We start from the raw sequence: 19,526 nt of genomic DNA, 5'->3' as shown, positions 1-19,526 counted from the left end.
CAGAATAAGCAACAGAAACAAAATTGAAGTTCTGTAATACCTATCACGAATTTTGGCTACAACTAATAATACAGATTGGTCAAAAGACCATCAAGTATAAATCATAGATCAAATCTACTTTTCTTCTTCAGTTCAGCTACTTTACGAAGCTGGGTCTCAATTTAGGTTTTAACGACTGCAAAAAGCTTGGTTTCACAGGAAATTCGTTTTATTTATGTATACCGTAATTCGTCCATTAAAGTCAAAGAAACCCACGTGATTTTGTTTCCCTCGCTCTTAAAGTCGCGATTAGACCGTGTCGTCTCCATTAGGCAAGGAATTTTAAAAGCCAATTTTAATTAGTAGTTACACACTCGGGGCCGCATTCATTCGAATGTCCCTGGAATATTATACGAAGCAATTCTGCCAGATTTTCCGCCGAGTTGACAACGATACGAGGTCCAGAACTTGCAAATGGGGTAGACTAGATATTAGTACGGTCGTCGGTGGTTTAGTAGCAGTAGCGGATCGTTTCAACCTAAATGGCTTTTGCATTTACTATTGCCTCATCTCTATCAACTCGAACTACCCCTCTTCGTATGTAGAATACGGCCTTGGGGCTTTTACTGCTTCATATCGTTTTCCTTTTTCAATTCACTCAGATACTCATCAGTTACCGTGCAAAATAAAATCGATTTGGAATTACTGGATGTTGATGAAAAAACGGATGGCTGAACTGGTTCGATCATGCATAAATAACAATAGAACGACGCCACTGGCTAAATGTAGCCATACCGCAGTCTTTCGCGGTCAAATGCTCGTCGGGGGTTTTAATATTTAAATATGTTTGTGTTCATCCGAGTGAAAGGGCATTTTAATGCAGGTCCGGCTGGAATTTCAACCCCCCCGTGACGTCAGAGTGCAGGGCAGGCTTCGGCTATTAACCAAACCAGGACGCGTTCTCACTAGCCATAAACGTAAGGAACGTTTATTAATTCGTAATGTCTGCAGTGTTTAAAGGCACCATTTAACGGAGAACGATAAAGCGTTCATTAAATATGGAGGAAAGACCCAAAGGGGGAAAAATGGTTAGCGTATTTCTAATAATAGTCGGTCGTAAGACTTTTTGTACGTATTTCACTGTTATGGGGATCGGAGGGCCCATTTGTCACTGGAATGTTGCCTGCTCGACCTTTTTTAAAACTCCACCATTAAAAATTGACTTGGGCCCATATTTTCCTTTAACTTATATGTTTCCTACCGTCGTGTATGTGGTTATAAAAACAAGAAAAAAATTTGATAAGTACGACAGAAAAAGTCCCAAGTAATGCTTGCTTTTCAGTCAGTTCAGTGGACGTAATGACACTACAACAATGCAAGACTTTAAGAAATTACAATAACAACCCTTTAGATCTACAGGGTGGTCCAGTTTTAAGTGTCAATAATTCACCATTCGGTAGCCAATTAAAAAATAAGTTGAATTGCATTATGTCATTTTTCTGAAAAACGTTTCCTAAGAAACTTACAGTCCTACAAATTTCAATTTAAAAAATCGTTTTATAGTATAAAACTAAACATTCAAGACTTGTGAGAGTCCAAATTTGTACCGAATAGTATAAAAACTTGCTATTTACTACTAGGAATAGTCTTATAATTTGTTTTCTCAAAAAACTGGATTTCAAGAACTAAAAACAGTCCGGAAATCAAGACAAAGATTGTATTGTACATGAAACTATTTTTTTACTTCTAAAGATAATCTAAAAGTTGACTTTTAAAGCTATAACTGACTTTACTAGGACTAAAGAGAGTCCAAAAGTCTATTTTCAGGACTTTGGTGTACAACTCAATTTTCTGGACTGAAACAAGTCTAGAAGTAAATTAAATATTCGTACTATTTCATTTCTAAAAATTAGTTCTCAAGACTAATATCGTAGCATTTGATACCAAAATTTTTTACTTTTATTACTGAAGAACACAAAAAATTTATTGCACCTATGATGAGTGTAGAAGTCAATTTAATACTGAAGAAGCTTGAAATAACATTTTCAAGACTGTGGACAGTGCACAAATTGGTTTTTAGACCTGATAAGTCAAAAACTTTGTAAAGATAGTCTTGAAGCTCGATTTGAGGCATTGAAAACAGCCTTAAAGCACTAAAAACAATCTAGATTTTTAAGAAAAACTCAATTTTTTACTGAGGTGTCTAGAAGTCGATTGAATAGTGACAAAGCTTGGAATGCCATTTTAAGTATATGAAGAATGTGAAAATTGTTTAAGTTTGCTGTGTCAATAAATTGGTAAAGATAGTCTTGAAACTCGATTTTCCAAGCTGAAAGCAGTTTTGAAACACTAAAAATAGTCCAGAATTCTAAGAAAATTAAAAGCAAAGTAAAAAGCAAGAAAAGTTAGTTTTTAAGACAATTTTCATGAATCTAATGTCAATGTCCTCTATCTAAGACTATTTTCAAAACTAAAATATTGAAATTTGTCTTAAAATTATGATAACTTACTTCAAATGCAAATTTTAAGCTTCTGATGTTACTTTTCATTAGTTCATAGTCACTTTTTGGTGTTCAAGTCAATTTTTAAAGTTTAAATGTATGAATTTGTACTCAAAAATTCTAGAAAAAGTAGTTTTTATGTCTACAAGTACAAATCCATTTTCAATATGAAAGTCTCTCAATTTGCATGAAAACTGGTTACAAACACAATTTTTAAGCTTCTGAAATCAATTTTTATCTTTTCTCAGTCAATTTTCAAAACGTTAAAGTCTTTCAGTTTGCCTAGAAACTATGAAAACTAGCTACAATTAAATTTTGTAAGCTTCTTAAGTGAATTTTCTGTTTCCAAGACAATTTTTAAGTTGGGTTGGGTTAGTTTTGGGTCTTTGAAAGTAATAACTGAATTATATCGTAAAGAAAGTTTCAAATCAGAATTTTATAAGAGATAATTTCTTTTTCATCGTAAACAATGAAATTAAAAAAAACACGTAATTTTTGAAAAATATCTAGAGACGTAGAAGGCAAAAACATTAAAACCATCTTCCTGTATCTAGGCTACTGGAGAATTTTTGCAAACGTCATTCATAATGAGTATTAATTTCATAATGAGTGTTCCAAATTTGATCAAAATTGCTCCAACGGTTTGACAGTTATGACAAAAAACTGATTTTTTAAACAGAAATTTGAAGGACTGTATTTTCCTTAGAATACATTTTTCAGAAAAATGACATAATGCCTGTCAACTTATTTTTTAATTGGCTATGTATTGGTGAATTATTGACATTTAAAACTGGACCACTCTGTATATGGCAATTTGTATTGTAAACTATTCCAAGCAACAAGACTCTCCATACTACATACTACTTAGTTAAGAGAATATGGTAACAGTAATAACTTGTCACTTCTAAGTTTTTCAATTTAATGCTTATTTAACCGACACAGTGGAATTCCTGACACTACATAAAAGTTGTTTACTGATAACAGTAAATGTCGACGTACAGCTTTACAGTCAGTCGATAATTATTATTCCGTCGTAAAGTCGTCTTTCATACAAAATAAAAGCCAAAATCTCGGAGCTTTTCATGAACGTAGATTTTCTTCGAACGCACTTTGTCTTATTGCCCGCTCTCTCTGAATGCCGCCTCCAAAACGGCTGGGGCTTTTCAGTTATTATGTTGTTTGCTTACTTAAAAGGCAAATTAGTTTTGTGAATATGCAAAATCTCGGAAATTGAGGCGCCTTTCTACGAAATTGCTTATCCTCGACTCGCGGCCGGATACATAAACGGAACATCAGCTGTCAGCACGTAATCAAACTGGAATTAGCGAGAGAAAAAAATCAGATACATTATTTACTTCCCTGTATTAAGCTAGAAAAACTTTATTCATGCCAATACCCGATAGGGTAGACCTCATAAATATGAAACCGAACTCATCGTGTATACATAATTAATCAAACAGAAGCCCAATAAAGCGATAGAGAGGACCTTTCAAGTCCACCAATATGACGGATACGAATTCCCGAAAGGAATTCCCACAGGACATTACCGAGAATGTTTATATGCGGACGAGGCAGCTATTTGCGGCAAAACAAGTAGGTATAATATAAATGTGCCATTTGGTACAAAAAGTAATTTCTGTAAATACGATTTTCTGTAAAAAAAGTTCTTCTACTTGAAGTAGAAATGGTTCAACAAAAAAAATGTGGGGGTCCCAAGGGGCTGGAGGGGAGAGGCTTTGATTTTTCCCTGTCATCCATTTGACCACAGGTCTAAAGGGAAAACTTCCGCTGTTACTCTTCTCTCTGTATGTCAGAGATTTGACGACTTGTTTCTTGTAGATTTTTGATAAAACATTTTAAACAAAATCAGAAAAATAAATATTTTAACATTTTTAGAAAAGTTCTTGAGACATTTTCAAATCCTCGCCATTTCGAAACGAATCAATTGATTGTAATGCGGTTTGGACTGTCATTGGGCTTGACTTATTGGCTTTTTGTTGAAACATTTTAACTTGAATGCGCTATAACTGTACTATACAGAGTGAAATTTTCAAGTAGTGCCAAATTGATTAACAGTTTTTTTTTGGTTATTTTAATATAAGGAAGTGTGGTCAATATCTCGTTTTTGGACGTTGTCTCAAGCAATATTGATTTATTCGAAAAATACGACTGAAGAAGATGAGAAATATTAGTCGAGTATAGATCCAATATTATCTGTCATACAGGTGTAATAAAAGAAAAACCGACCGTAGGAAAAACGTGTAACGGACAGGGAAACATTGATTATTGCCTAAGCGAAACAAAGATAGAAAATCTAAAAAAGGCCAAGTAGACAAACATTTTGCTGCGATGTTGTCAGTTGTCTCTCTAAATTCGGCGACTAGATAGCAAAATTAATTTTGGGATTGGAACATTCCTAATCATTTCCATTTATTTTGATAATCTGTTTGCAATGTGCTGTGTTTAGTTCGATTTCTGTGTACGTTTGTTAAAAAACTTGAATTTAGTAATTTTGGTCAGTCAAATAGAAAAAATAACATAACCTTAAAATGAAACACTACTACACAGTACAGTTTATAAAGAGAACAGCAAAACAGTGACAGACAGGCTTCCAGAACACAGTCGAGTCAGTTCTTGTTTACCATTTTCTGTTTTGTTTGATTTTGGGGTCAGAATTTATTTACTTTTGACAGACGAAAATTACGGCGAGAGTTATCGCAACTTTTCGGATAAATCGATATTTCTTGAGACACAGGACGTTATTTGGGAAACGGCCAAAAACGTCTCGAGATATGGACCTAAACATCACTTTACTATGTTAAAATAAAAACCGCAAAAAGTTGATTGGTTAATTGTAAATTAATTTTTTTCCACTCTGTATAGTACAGTTATCATTCATCATTTATCATCATTTAAGTCAAAGTTTTTCCCATCATCCAACAGCTAATAAATCAAGCTCAATGATAGTTCAAACCGCATTAAAAGCCAATTTCCTCAGAGCAAATATCTTTGAGTTTAAGTAGTGACAACGCATATTCACGGTAATTAACTTTAGTAACGTTGTTGTTAATCCTGTCATCTGCCAACGTGAAACGACAATAAAAAGTTGTTTGAAAATTATTTAGTTTACTAACAGCTGCTAACAGGAAAGTTCTTGTATTTCGTAGCAAATTACAACTTAACAAAATAAATCAGCATGTAAAAATAAACTTTTGGATGGTGTATTGCTTGGAGAATTAACTGAAGTAACCTCAAGAAGTAGTCTGGCTTTAATTAAAACTTTATTATTCTAGATCTTATTCTGGGCACCACAATGCTCTTAAAGACAAATTGAATCAAAAATTCATCATATACAAAAGAAACAAAATCATACACAAATACCTGTTTTTAACTGTTCTTTGTATATACCATTTCGAGCACATAGAGAGGTGGTTTAGTCAGAACCATCTTACTGTAAATATGGATAAAACCCAGTGTATCATTTTCAAAACGAGTAATAATTTGGTGGAACTTCCAGAAAGCATAACCTTCAAGACTAACACTGTACCTATAAGTAATAATACCAAACTATTGGGGCTGCAGGTAGATGCTGGCCTGACGTACAGTTATCATGTCGATGGATTAGGCTATGCTTTGAGAATTTTAGCTAAACACTGTAGCTTAGACACATTAAGAATTGCTTATTATGGAACAGTGTATTCATTGCTTAAATTCAATATCATATTCTGGGGAAACAGCACTAAGATAAGCTTGCTGTTCACTAACCAAAAAGTCGCACTAAGAATAATCACCAAGTCGCCACCGTTAACTACTTGTCGAAATGCATTTAGAAATAATGATCTTCTAACTTTGCCAGCAATATCTATTTTTGAACACATATTGTTTTTGAAACGAAATCCAAATTTATTTGAACGTTTCTTAGTCAATCACTCACACAACACAAGAGGCAGTCAGAATCAGTACAACCTTCCCCAACACAAGTTAACTTTAACTGAAAAACAGTGTACATATTTTTCGATAAAATGCTTTAATACTTTACCTAGAAAGCTTCGAGAAACACAAGGTTTGGGTAAGTTTAAAAAGGATTTGTTTAATCTTCTCGTTTTCATCGAACCTTACAATTTTGAGGAGTTCTTTCAAAAAGTGCAACGTTCTTAGCAATAAGTTAAATATGTATACATCTATCCACTGGTACTAGATACTTTTTTCTTCTTTGACATGTTTAAACATAATTACCCTGTAATTATTTGTTTTAAATAAAAGCTGTTATCTATCTATCTATCTATTACAAAAACTTTGTCATAATGTCGCCTAAAATCTATTGTTTGTTGTTTCGAAATGGTTTTAAAAATTACTGTCTCAGTTTAGGTGGTGAGCAGTTTATTTACATAAAATTTCCAAGCTGAGTGTTTTTCTAATAATTAATTTCAAACAGTCAAACATTACTATTCTTAGCGTCAAATACACATTTCATAAATCATCTGACACTATTGAGCAGAATGCGGTGTAAGTTATTATGGATATGTGGTCTAGGAATGGTCCTGAAAGGTTCACCTCCTAGACACCTGGCACCCCATAATATCCGCACGAGGTGTATTGTCCTTGCAATTCAATTTGTCGCTAGAAAATGTCACATTGTCAAGACGGGTCGTAAAACATTCGGAGTGACAAGGGAGACGAATTTCCTAATAATAAATTGAATATAACCGGGGACACACATGAACGTCCCTGCATTAAACCAACCGCACCACACCTCGGATGGCATGTGTACCCAGGACAAACAAGACGACGCAAAGGCGTCCGGGACGCGCTATTTTCTTGTGCCGAACGTGATACGAATGTAAATATATACCAACGGGTCGAAATTGAAAAAAATGGCGGTTCTGGTATATTGGAAATGCCGAAAGCGAAAATAATAGAACCGATTTCTGCCACCTTTCTGGAAAATCTTTAGGGTCATCGCGGGTAAATATTAGTGCACGCATTCACCGTAGGGCTGAATATTAAAAGAACGGTTTCATTTACGTCATCTTTTATGTCTCTGGGGGTAAATTAAGCGGTAACCTAGAAAGGAAAAAAACCGTTAATAGTGCCCGTATAAATTGGTTCGGTCCGGAAATTTACTGCATGATCGTCACCAAAGCAATAAAACATTAAATACCTCCAGAATCTTAATTTTCAGTGTGACATTTACGCGATCGTAAAGTCGGCAGTAAAGTTGGCAACAACGGTCCATATATTTTCTTTTGTCACTTATTAAGGGGTAATGTTGGGGACGATTTTTTTTTTCCAATAATCTTCGGTGATGCCACTGCGTCAAAGTTCCGTACTAGATTCAAAACCCAGATACGTTTTTATTCGACAAAGAGCCGTAAAGAAACGTAACGGATAATGATATGGTTATTCGTTACACATTTTAGGTTTCCCATGTCTCCTACGGGACTAGTAAGACGAGAAAAGCAGAGTATTTACGACTAACTTCAGGTTTTTATTTAGCATTTTAATGTGGTATTTGCGCTACTACTGCCGTTTTGTGCCTGTTTTTTATTAAGCAACTAAGCTAAAATAGTTTCAACAACAATATATTAATTTATGTAATTACTTGCAATCAATAATAATGAATCAAAGAGTAATTAATTTTTTTTGAGAAATGTTATATACGAATCCAAAAATGGGAGAAAACCAACATGTTTTTCTCTTGTGGTTTTGCACTGCTTGTGTTAAATTATTATTATTATTAAGAGAATAAAGCATGTGACGTTTACAATTCAGCACCGTTTGTTCTTCTGCTCTTTTTCTGTTTTTTTTTCCAATTCTGGATAGATAAAGAAGAAATATAAAACCCTTGTAACCCTGTTCATGTTTATGTTCACTTTTGCTTGCAACAGTCCCTTCAGAAAAAAAAACTCTTGTAAACATCGATATGAGTGTTACGAGATATTTTTTCGAATGGCCCTAGTATCGTTGAGACGTTGTTACATAAAAGATAAAATTCAATATAAAAAAACATAAAAACTGAATTTTAAATTTGGGTTAAAACGTAAATTTTAACCGGTACTGTTTATTAAAAAACCAAACCAAGAAACTTAGAGAAAAAAAAATAGTTTTAGTCAAAAATATGTTAACTGTCTGCATCTCTTCTATAGCATTTTGTTTTATCAGCTGTAATAAATAATTATTCTCTTTTAGTGGTCTTCTTTTTATATAATTCTACAAAAGAGGATTTTTTGTTTCTTGCAAAAAGGTAGTCCGTAAGAAGACTACTTGAGTTACATCCTGTTCCACACCTCATCCAGATCAAATAGATATGAAGATGTCTTTTTCATTATGTGAAATAAAATTGTTTACTTCTGTTAGGTTTTGAGTACCATTAATTTAATTATAACTATGTAATTTAGTTAAGTTACCAACAAATTCTACCATATTACACAACTGGCCGTACTCTACTGCTTTAGTATAGCGTATATCAATGTATATTCGTAAATTTCTCGACAGCTTTTTATTCAATAGATACTCTTAGTATTGAAGATACTCATACCAGATTCAAGGATACAAAAATAATTTTTTGAAATTTCTAGATAAATTTAAAAACATACGACTAATTCTTTTCAAATTTCACCTATTGTTTATTAACAGAATGTTAACAGTTAGTTATTCTATTCCATTTGCTTTAAGAGGCAATATATCAAGTGAATATTCTCTAAAGGAAGATTCAAATATTGTGAAACTCTCAACCTCTCTTGATATTGATCTTGTTAGAACCTCTGCCATTTAAAAAATTAATTAAGAATGAATTGTTCCAAATATAATCACAAAGATTTACGCTAGTTTAACGGAGGATTTTCACAAGTTGTAACGTTCATAACATCTATAGATGTAGTATTCCTGTTAAAGAGTTGCAATGTTGCCAGAATGGTAGATACCAAGATTAGGGACTTACCACGATTGTCAGGCGGGTACTAACCTAAAAATGAAAAAAAAACTGTTAATTAAATATCATTCAGTTGTAAAGTTGTAAAAATAAAATTCAATAATTTGTTTGTATGTTCAGAATAGGTAATTTTAAAATTAATTAATAAATAATAATATAACGAAAGTATGAACGGAAGTCCAGGAAACTATAGTACAGCTAAAGTTTGTTAACTTCCACTTATTTAAAATCTCGATGTTTAGCTAATATTTATCTAATTCATCAAAGAAAGATATATTTAATCCTCTAATTTTCAAATTATACCTAGAGAATCGCTAAAATCGGGTTTGTAGTTGTTGTTACCTGGATTTTTTCCATATTCTCTCCAATTTATTAAATTTTGTTTTCGGCGGATTTAAGAACTTTTTCATTATACTTTTCTTTGTTAAAAATGGCAATGATGCAATTACCCAGGTAAATTGGCTTATACTATTTATAGCTCCTTAAAAGTTTCCGTTATATCTGGTATTTCAATGAGTGACTCAAAAAATGTTCTTTCCTCCTACAGGCTGTTTCTTTACACAGAAAACTCCTAAAGTTTGTGTAAAATTTCTTAAGGATTTTGTTAAATGTGAAATTATTGTAGCAGCAAATTGTTTGTCCAGTGTAGTCCTCCTAGTACAAAAATGCTACTTCTTCTCTTGAAAAACCAACTCAAAGTGTACAAAACATACTTAGTTTTTAGTTTGTCAAATTTGTCGGCACTATTAGTCTGTGAATGAACTGTACTTTTATTCAAAACAGACCATCGTTTATTTTACAAACCTCTTTAACATTTAAATGTACTAAAAATATTAGGCCGCAGCTGTGAAAGTACGAAACTATGAGAAAAAGGAGAACTTAATTAAATTCTCTGGTGGTAGTTTTATAGCAATATACAGAGAGAAATAGACGTATTTTGCCACACCCGTTCTCCCTGCTAACTTATTTAAACCGCATCCTTTGTAGTGATGTTTTTCACTGACAATCTGAGGAAAAGCGTGAAACGTCGCCAACACTGTAGAACCGCCTGGGCAGCTTGATTAAAACATCTGCAAGTGACAAAGGGAAGCAAATATATCGGTTCGGGATAGCGATCGCCTTTCGTCTTTTGTCCTCGTCGACGCGTCCCCCTTCGCCCCTCACCCCTCCAGGGAAATCAAAATGCCACCCTTGGTGTCGTCAAAGAGATCGTTTTCAGGGGATCGTTCAAGAATTTGCGAATTTATAGGAGTCATTTGTCTTTCTGTATCGATCGTATATCTCTCTCTTTAGTCGGCATTAAATATTAAAGTCACACATGCGGAAAAAGGTCATGAGATAGATGATACAAATGAAAGGGGTGTGTTCGGCAACAAAGATACATATTGCACTATAATTCAAAGTTGCTTTATTAGTAAGTTGGCTCAGTTACTGTGTAGGAAAGCGGATCTGAAAATATCTTCTAACGAAATTCATAGAGTTTCATATCAAAAAGGAGCAAAGCGGCTTAGTTAGGAAGCATTCATGCGGATTATACATAATATAGAGTATTTCCAATTTGGTGACTGGTCGCACGAAGCGAGGAAAAGTTATGTTTTGCGGCTAATTTTAAGCTATTCATTGGTTCCGGAGCCGGTTGAATGTATAATTTTGCTCAAATTGAGATTTATGTTTTCAATACCAACCGCACTCGCAAACACACAAAAAAACGCAGATTTATAGGACCATTCGGAATCATAACAAACCTATTTTTTTTCAACGCTCTAATGACTTCAACGTTACACGAGCTTATCGCAACAGGATAATAGGGGCTTAATCTTCACTTACCAGCTGCAACACTCCCTAAAACTGAACAAACGCCACAATCGCGTACATAATACTTTCTGGAAAATAAATATCTCGCGATTCTAATGCCCAACAGAATGCGGTGCATCCAGAGTACAAGAATTTCGGATTTGCAAACATGCATACGTAGTCGGGAACGTTTCGGAATCGGAACGGCAAACAACAACCTAGATTACTTGAATTTATAGTGGTCGCCGTTTCTGGTGCCGCTGTTTGAACTGAATTCGCAAATTTCCCCGTTGACGTGTCTCCTTTCTTGGCTCATTCTTTGGACGATGTTGTTCGACTATAGTAAATTGGATTACATCATTATTTGCAGTCGAACAAGACTTGAAAAAGATCATATAACCGTTATAAAAGCCTATTCTCAATGTTAATACATAATTTTCTTGTTAAAACCAAAGGTATTCATGCTCCAAAAGTGTCAACTAATAAATTTATTGATGATGAAATAGCTATTGATGTAACCAGTTACGAAAAGTGCTATTTTGTGTAACAAATGAATCTTTCCTGCAATTTGAATGAGTTACACAATTAGACCTTTTCGAAACGTGTTTTATACATAATTTTTTCTAATTTTGGGTGGTAAATAGTTAAAAGTGGTACAAACTAAGTAAATTATAGTTTCACATCCAACATCTATGCCTGCCTTCCAATCCCCCACCAGTTGTTCCAAATGAAATATCCATGGTGACTTGTGCGTGAATTGTTAATATATCAAAATTTTGCCACGTCAAATATTGTTTATGCTGTAAACATCGCGAGAAATTTTGCGACAGATTTTTAATGGTGCGATAATTTAACTGAAAAATTAACAACTGAGATTCAGAATTACCGAGTGATATCGAAGAGGCTGCAAGAAAAGCTGTGCTGACTCTCATTGCCGAAAGATCTAAGTCGCTGTACGATACAGCTTACAAAAAATTTGAAATATGGCTTAAATCAAAAAAGGTAAAACACATAAATGAAAAAGTTATGCTTGCTTACTTCGAGGAAAAGAGGTATCTTAAATCTTCAACATTATGGTCACTTTATTCAATGTTGAGAGCGGAAGAAAGCCATAGACATTAAAGGTTATTGCAGTTTGATTGCGTATTTAAAAAGATGCAGCGATGGGTATAAGGCGAAGAAATCTAATGTGTTTACTAGAGAAAACATGTCAGACTTTTTAAAAGAAGCAGGTGATTCCAAGTGGCTGTTATAAAAAATTACTAATTACTAAGGCCTAAACTATTACATAAAATTTCGATATAATCACTTAGATTATTATTTTCATATTTCAGGTGGTCCTTATTGTAGGTGTAGCAGGCGCCTGTCGAAAAGTAGAAATAACATTTCTTCGGAATGAAGATGAAGATGAACACTCGTATTTTTGAGTTAACATTCCAATCACAAAAACAAAAACATCACGTGAATTTGTCATAACGGAAGGAGGTATTGAGAGAATCAGTTTTGTAGATATACTAAGAAGATACATTAATATGCTACCAAAAGATTTGAACCACAACAGATTTTTTATTAACTACCTACATGGCAAATGCAGTATACAATCAGTAGGTACTAATAGTATTGGCCAGTTACCAAAGAAAAATGCTGAATTACGTGGCTTAAAAAATCCAGGATTATTCACTAGACATTGCTTTCGAAGGTCGTCTGATACCTTTCTTGCAGACTCTGGAGCCAATTTGTTGAAAATAGAACAACCTGGGGGATGGAAATTGAACTCTGTTGCCGAGGGATGTGTTGAAAACTCGATTGAAAACAAAAAAGCATTTCTGCTAGCATTCTTGGTGAAACAAGCAGTGCCAAATCACTTGCTGTAACAACAAATTCAAGCAACAGCACGACAAATTCGGGCATCAACTTGTCGAACTGTACAAATTGTGTAATTAATATTTACAATAATTGATTTTTTAAATTATTATGTTCCTTCTAAAAGTGTTACTTTTCGTAACTAGTTACTGTTGTCAGTTTTGAAAAGTGCCACTTTATATGTCAAAATTAGAAAAATAGTTATTTTATAAAATCGTGCAAAACACTTTTTTGATTGATTTTTAGTGCAAAACGTTTTACTTTTTTTTTTTACTTTTTACAATCATGAGAAAGTTGGATAGGATCAGTAGAGAACATGGCCTTACGTTAAACAAAAAGAACAACTAACTAGAATATGGAAAGACTCTGCAATATCTCAACGCAACAAACTGAAATTATTCCTTGATCTTTCCTATTGCCACATATGCCTCTGAGACCTGGACTTTAAAAATGGCCAATCGAAGAATAATAGATGAAATGTGGGCCTACAGAAGAATGCTGCAAATATCATACACAGAACATCGTACTAACGTGTCAATTCTTAAGAAACTAAAAGTCACCACAAGGCTATCAACCAGGATAAATCAATCATACCTACGATATTTTGGACACATCTCAAGGAGAACGAATGGGCTGGAAAAACTTATTGTGGAGGGAAGATTAATGGTAAACGACCACGAGGAAGGTATCCGACGCGCTGGGTGGATAAAACCAAAGAAATCATTGGTCACGGTCTGCCAGAAGCTTCTCTTGCAGCTCAGGACAGAGCAGGATGGAGAAATACGATCCGAGCAATAGAAACATGATGTCACCATGCTCTCCCGAGAGCAAAAAGGACAAGAGAGATGTTTGCTGTGCTTTTGTCATCAAACAAGTCGATTTTATAAAAAATTTTGTACGCAACCTATGGAGTAACTGGTGGAGTTATTTTCGGCCAAGCATTCGAGTGTGGAAAAGACGCTTTCCACAAGTCTGAATTAGGTTACTTTTTAAGAAGTAAGCTCTGAAACTACTTTTCTGATAATTTATTTAAAAATAATTTACCAATATATCAATATGCCATCGAAACACTTCTACGTTGTTTTATTTCGCGTGCCCCGTTAACCAGATCCGACTAAAGCGCCCCCTCTCGTGACTCCGCAATGTTAATTAAACTAGATTTAATTAACCACCATTTTGGCGAGCCGTGTTTGATGCGGCCGCAGTTTCAAATGAACATCATGTAAACGATTAAGCGACACGAGAATCCTTTTGATATTATCGTGCATTGTGCGATAAGCAAAGCCGATTTACTTTAATAGATCATTAATTATCGTCGACCGAGGTTTCGCTCATTTTGGCCGAGATGGCAAATTATATTCTTGTCAAACGTTTACACAATTTGACCCATTGTATGTAAAGTGTTTTAAAAGATTCTCCAAAGTACTGTGATTGGATTTGTGTGAAATGTAGAACAATTTGGCGCCGGGAGGGCATTAAACAAATTAAATTTTAACGCCCCTTCCCGAGAATCTATTAGTTTATCATTCGCTCTAATTGAGCAACTAATCGAGACGCTGCCTACGTCTGGATGGCGTCGCGACGTCACTAACATAGAAGTTCCGACAAACTTATTTCAGAGTGGACTGTAACTTTTAAAAAGTTCTTGTAAATGCTGTTAAGGCGACGCTTGTAACTCGCTGCAAAAGCCGAAATTACTATGGCTTTACGTGTTGGATCTATTTGAGATTGATACGTATTGGACAAGATAGAACACAAAATAGCTTGTAGAGTAGTGGTTTTTTAGTTGTTGTAAATCAAAGAGATTTCATAATTTTTTTACCAAACCATTTCATTAAATAAGCCCAATTTAATAACGGTAATATAAACTAAAACCTACTCGTTTAGGTTCATTGCGCGCGTAATATCCTGAATAGAATCGAAATATAATTATTTTTGCATACAGCTATAATTAGCAATAGTAATTTTAATCAATCCAGGACAAATATATTTAAATCCTCATTAAAATCTCGACAGTCGGAATAACACCAATAAAACTGTACATTCAGATTTATAATTACATCATATAGGGACAATATTTCGAACTGCTACTGAATTGCTTTTAAATAATTAGTTTGTCGGAAGGCGAGCATGTGTTCAAATAATACCTGAAAATGGAATTTCGTCCATAAATTATTCGTTTATATTCCAAAGTTTTTTTTTACTATTTATACACGTCCACTCGTGAATAATTTTGTTTGTCACTGCCTACTTTTCATACGTTTACTGTGTCAATACTTAAATACAGTTTTGTTGGATAAAACTTTTTTCTTTATTGATATATTTTTGTACTGGAAGTTTTGTTACTCTCAAGCTAATTTTTATTAATGATAATAAGTCTCCTCTAATTCAGCTTTGTTAGGAAAGATTAATCAAAATTTTAGGTCTCAATTAATTTTCGTCAATAACACGAGCCTTTCTAAGTTTTCAGTTTTCCATAAACCAGGTTAAAAAAGTAAAAATTAATTTTTGGCGGCATCTCCAAAGACAGAAGCCTCAGTTCAATTTTTTTTTGTAAAAAATATTAATTTGAGTTAATTCTACAAGGATATAGAAAAAAAATGAGATGTGGAAATGTGGTGGTTTTTGCCATAAAAAGACATTCGCCCAGAATGTCTCTATATGATATCCTTAAAATCGATTCAGAGTTGATATATCATAACATCTATGAATGGATGTGTGACAGGCTTCTTATAATAAATTAAAATACCAGGTCTGTTTTTTTAGAAAAAACATAGCAAGTACTAACTACTATAAAGCTGAATAACAGTAATTTTTAAATCCAATTGCAGCACCTATTATACAAAACTGGACTATTCTTAACTGGTTACATAAATAGTTATTGTTATACTATATGTTTGGTTTTGTTAATTTAAACCTTTAGGCAATAAAGCATTTGCAATTGATTTAACAATAACTGCAAACAACTAAACTAGACACTGCACAAAGGAAAACATCCTCCCATTAATGTAGTTTTAATGAAAGGAAACATCAATCAATGTTCCATTTACGAACTCCTCATACCGGAATGACTGTACGGACATAAATTAAAACGATTCTTATCTGGTTGACCCAATAGTGCCGTTAAAAGGACACCTTTTCATAGTTTACGTCAACCAACCAAGGATAAAACGTATTAAATTAGAAACGTTATTTTTATCTTGCGCGAATCGCTTATCGATTATGGGACAAACGACAACACATACAAACTGGATACCGTTAGATGACTGTGGCTGAGCGATTCTAATGCTTTGAAACATAGCTTTTGACAGCGTTATTTTCGCATCGGAAAACAACGGGGGTTTAATCTGAAATTCAATCTAGCCGCTAAAACGCGAACACTTGTTGTCCCCCCTGGGGTACTTGAAAATCATTCACATACGCATCAAGTATATCAGCACTCTACACCCCAGGCGTACAGGGGGGGATCAAATGTTGAATGTATACAGGGACGGGGTTTATCATAACCTAAAAATTAGTTTACTGAAATAAGTCAAAATGTAATTTGTTTTCTTGGCCAATCAGAAACTAGCTACTGTTGTGAGATTTACTCAATTGCTGCACATGTAGACTTATGTAATGATGGTCTTTCATAATTTTTTTAATTTTATTTTTATGCAGAAAAACCAAGAAAAAAACAATAAGTACACGTAATTTTTTATATTTCAAAATAGTTACTTTAAGCTAAAAAAAAATTAGTATAGAAAAACTTCATTGTTCAAAAAGCCTGTCACGATGATGTAGTAAGCTATTGATCAATGAACGATAAATGTTTGCTTTGTCAGGAAGGATAAAGCAATAGTTTGTTCGGTTGTTACTCATAAGCATAATAATATTCATATGAAAATATAGAGAATAAATAAAACCCTTAATAAACTAAACTAATACAGTTAATTTCAATAAAATAACTAATATTAAGAGGATGTCTGCTTTATCTGTATCGTTCTCTATCAAACGTCATTGAAACTGTCTAACAATACTATAGTTTTGAAGTTAATCGAACATAAACTAAAGTCAACTTAATCCCAATTGGGAAGTCAACGTCATAAATCATGTCAAAAGTCAAAAAAAAAAAGGTGGAGATTATTACATCCAATAGCAACGTTCATAGTTTCTAGCGAAATAAACTATAAATGTTATAAATGTTAGCAAGTTTTACTTTTGATAGAAATTTAAAAAACATTATATTTTTGCACTCGTACTTTTTATTCCAATTTCTTTATCAAATTCAAAACATTCATCTTCCTTTTACACTGTTACATCATTCCTTTTTAGTTTCATTCTTGTCCTACTTGTAGCTTGTAGGTAAAAAACAATTGAAGTAGCACAAATAGACTAAGCATCTGTCATGGTTATTATTATCATGAAGTTGAAGACGAGATTCACCCAAATCCACTTCTTTTCCAACCTGCATGATAATACCATCACAACTGGCATCAGATTCACCCTGACCATTCATTCTGTTGCAGTAAATAAGGAAAATTTAAATAAATAAAAAAAAATAAAATATATATTTATTTTAATAAAAACCTATTTTAGGGATGCCAAGTTATTTTTCTGGTAAATAACTAAACCTATCTTACTTTCTACCTAACTGCAGAGGGCTGCTCCTCGATAACAGCCCGGAGGCCTCCTTGGTTACAAATTCAACCACTTCTGGAACCGACCCTCTTCAAAATCGGCTTCACTGGACAACGTGCAATAATTTTTGGTACAGGAGCTGGTCTGGTAGCTCTTGATATTACACCCAGTGACTCCAGATCCGGAAGGAATTAGCTTTCTAAGATTTCGTGATCTTCAATACTGTGATTTTCCTTGAACTTTTAGAAAATTGACTTTCCAGCTCTCATTAAAAGTCTCTCTTGTCAATCAACAACCAAAAAGAAAAAAACAACTTTTATACCACCTCCACGTACCATATTTTTTCATTACCTTTAAAGTTTATGAAGTAATACTATTAACATACTAATAACTACATATACAACCCTACTAAAATTAACTATAATGGAAAACACTTGATATCCCTACAAACGTTTATCTTTTCTATAAAAAAAATAATAATTTTCTTGAAAAATGGTTATTTTCAAGACACATTGTTATTTAATAGAATAGACAACATTTGGGTTTTTGTAAAACTTCTATCATCTTCTACTTCATACTTTCTTCTACTTTGCTATTTTATCTTTTTTCACTTCATTCTGTTATGTCATTCAAACGAATAATTCTATATTTTCCAACAAATTTTTCAATGTTTTTTTTTTATATGCCACGTGTCGCTAATATGCATTAACCTACACCTACTTCAACCCTAAACTGTTACACATCCAATAAATAAAAGGTAAACAGAGAGCACTCCGACTCGAATTTCCGGGATGTATAAAATATGGCTTTTTTATCGTAAATAAAAAATCAGTTCGCGCACACCAAGAATGGAATCTCGAGAACGGGCTCGGGGAAATTTATTATATTTTCCTTTTTCATGGCATAGAAAACTATCTAACTTGACAAGTGACGGTTATGAAAAGTGAAACACACGCAGAAAAAATCGCATAAATCATACGGCCGCATTAGGAGCCAAGGGCTCGGAGAAAATTAGCTTCGGAAACTCGCCATTATATTCGGCAGAAAGGATTCGGGCAAAAGAAAAAAGGAGCCGGGAAACCGAGAAGGTTATCTCGCTGTTCTTGGGGGCCTTTTTCAAACTTAAAAGTGCTCGAGACCTATTTTAACTTCCTACAACTCGTTTTAGTGTCTCTTTTACCATCTAATATGTCATTTCACAGTGGAATCGATCAAACACCCTAATAAAAATGTGTTTTCTATATATAAAACAGAAAAGAATACACTAGTTTGACATAATTTATGGCTTTGTCATTGAAGAGACATCGATTCGATCCGCAGGTTACACTATTCGGAATCCTCTTTCGCTGATTGCCGGAGTGTTTAATATTCCAAAAAGGTGCGAAGAAGAACAAAATCAATTTGAAAATGGGCCCGGTTCGCTCGTTTAGAAGGTAGGGTGCGTAAATTGTCAATTATTCTAAGTTACCTCGATTTCGTTGAGTCGTCACTCTCTATCGAAGGGCAGTAGATCTGTATTTGGGAATGTCGACAAGATTAACTTTACTAGGAAATTAAAACGTTCTCGTGGGATTTATCCACGCGACTAATATGATGGGCAAACAGTGTCGCGGAAACTTTTAATATCGTTCTATGAAAGTTTTTTGCGTTGTTTAAGTTGAGGGTTAAAAGAAACAGGGCGAGTTCGATAATGTTTTCCTGGATCTCCCTTATGGACGCTTTATCGACCTTATTGACCTAGATTTTTACTGCTTTTGACCATCTTCGGTTATCTGAAAGGTTTTTTGTTTAGGTAAAACAACCAGTGAGGGATTTACATGGTGCTTTACTTTTATTAC

The 19,526-nt window shown here is 33.8% G+C and overlaps 1 protein-coding gene and 1 long non-coding RNA gene across 3 annotated transcripts in view; one reads left to right on the top strand and one right to left on the bottom strand.

The window, feature by feature from the left end:
- LOC145726647 (uncharacterized) overlaps nucleotides 1–19,526 on the bottom strand; it is a 217,973-nt gene that overhangs the window by 24,150 nt on the left and 174,297 nt on the right. The window lies entirely within an intron of this gene.
- On the top strand, nucleotides 11,924–13,292 carry LOC145726599 (uncharacterized). Its single transcript, XR_014177628.1, has 2 exons — nucleotides 11,924–12,437; nucleotides 12,540–13,292. It is a non-coding gene; the product is annotated as an uncharacterized LOC145726599 (long non-coding RNA).

This window comes from Ips typographus, linkage group LG3, assembly GCF_016097725.1.
Source record: "Ips typographus isolate SLU linkage group LG3, UJ_Ityp_2.0, whole genome shotgun sequence".
In the NCBI taxonomy this organism is placed as follows: domain Eukaryota; kingdom Metazoa; phylum Arthropoda; class Insecta; order Coleoptera; family Curculionidae; genus Ips; species Ips typographus.
This window is presented reverse-complemented; position numbering and strand designations above follow the sequence as displayed.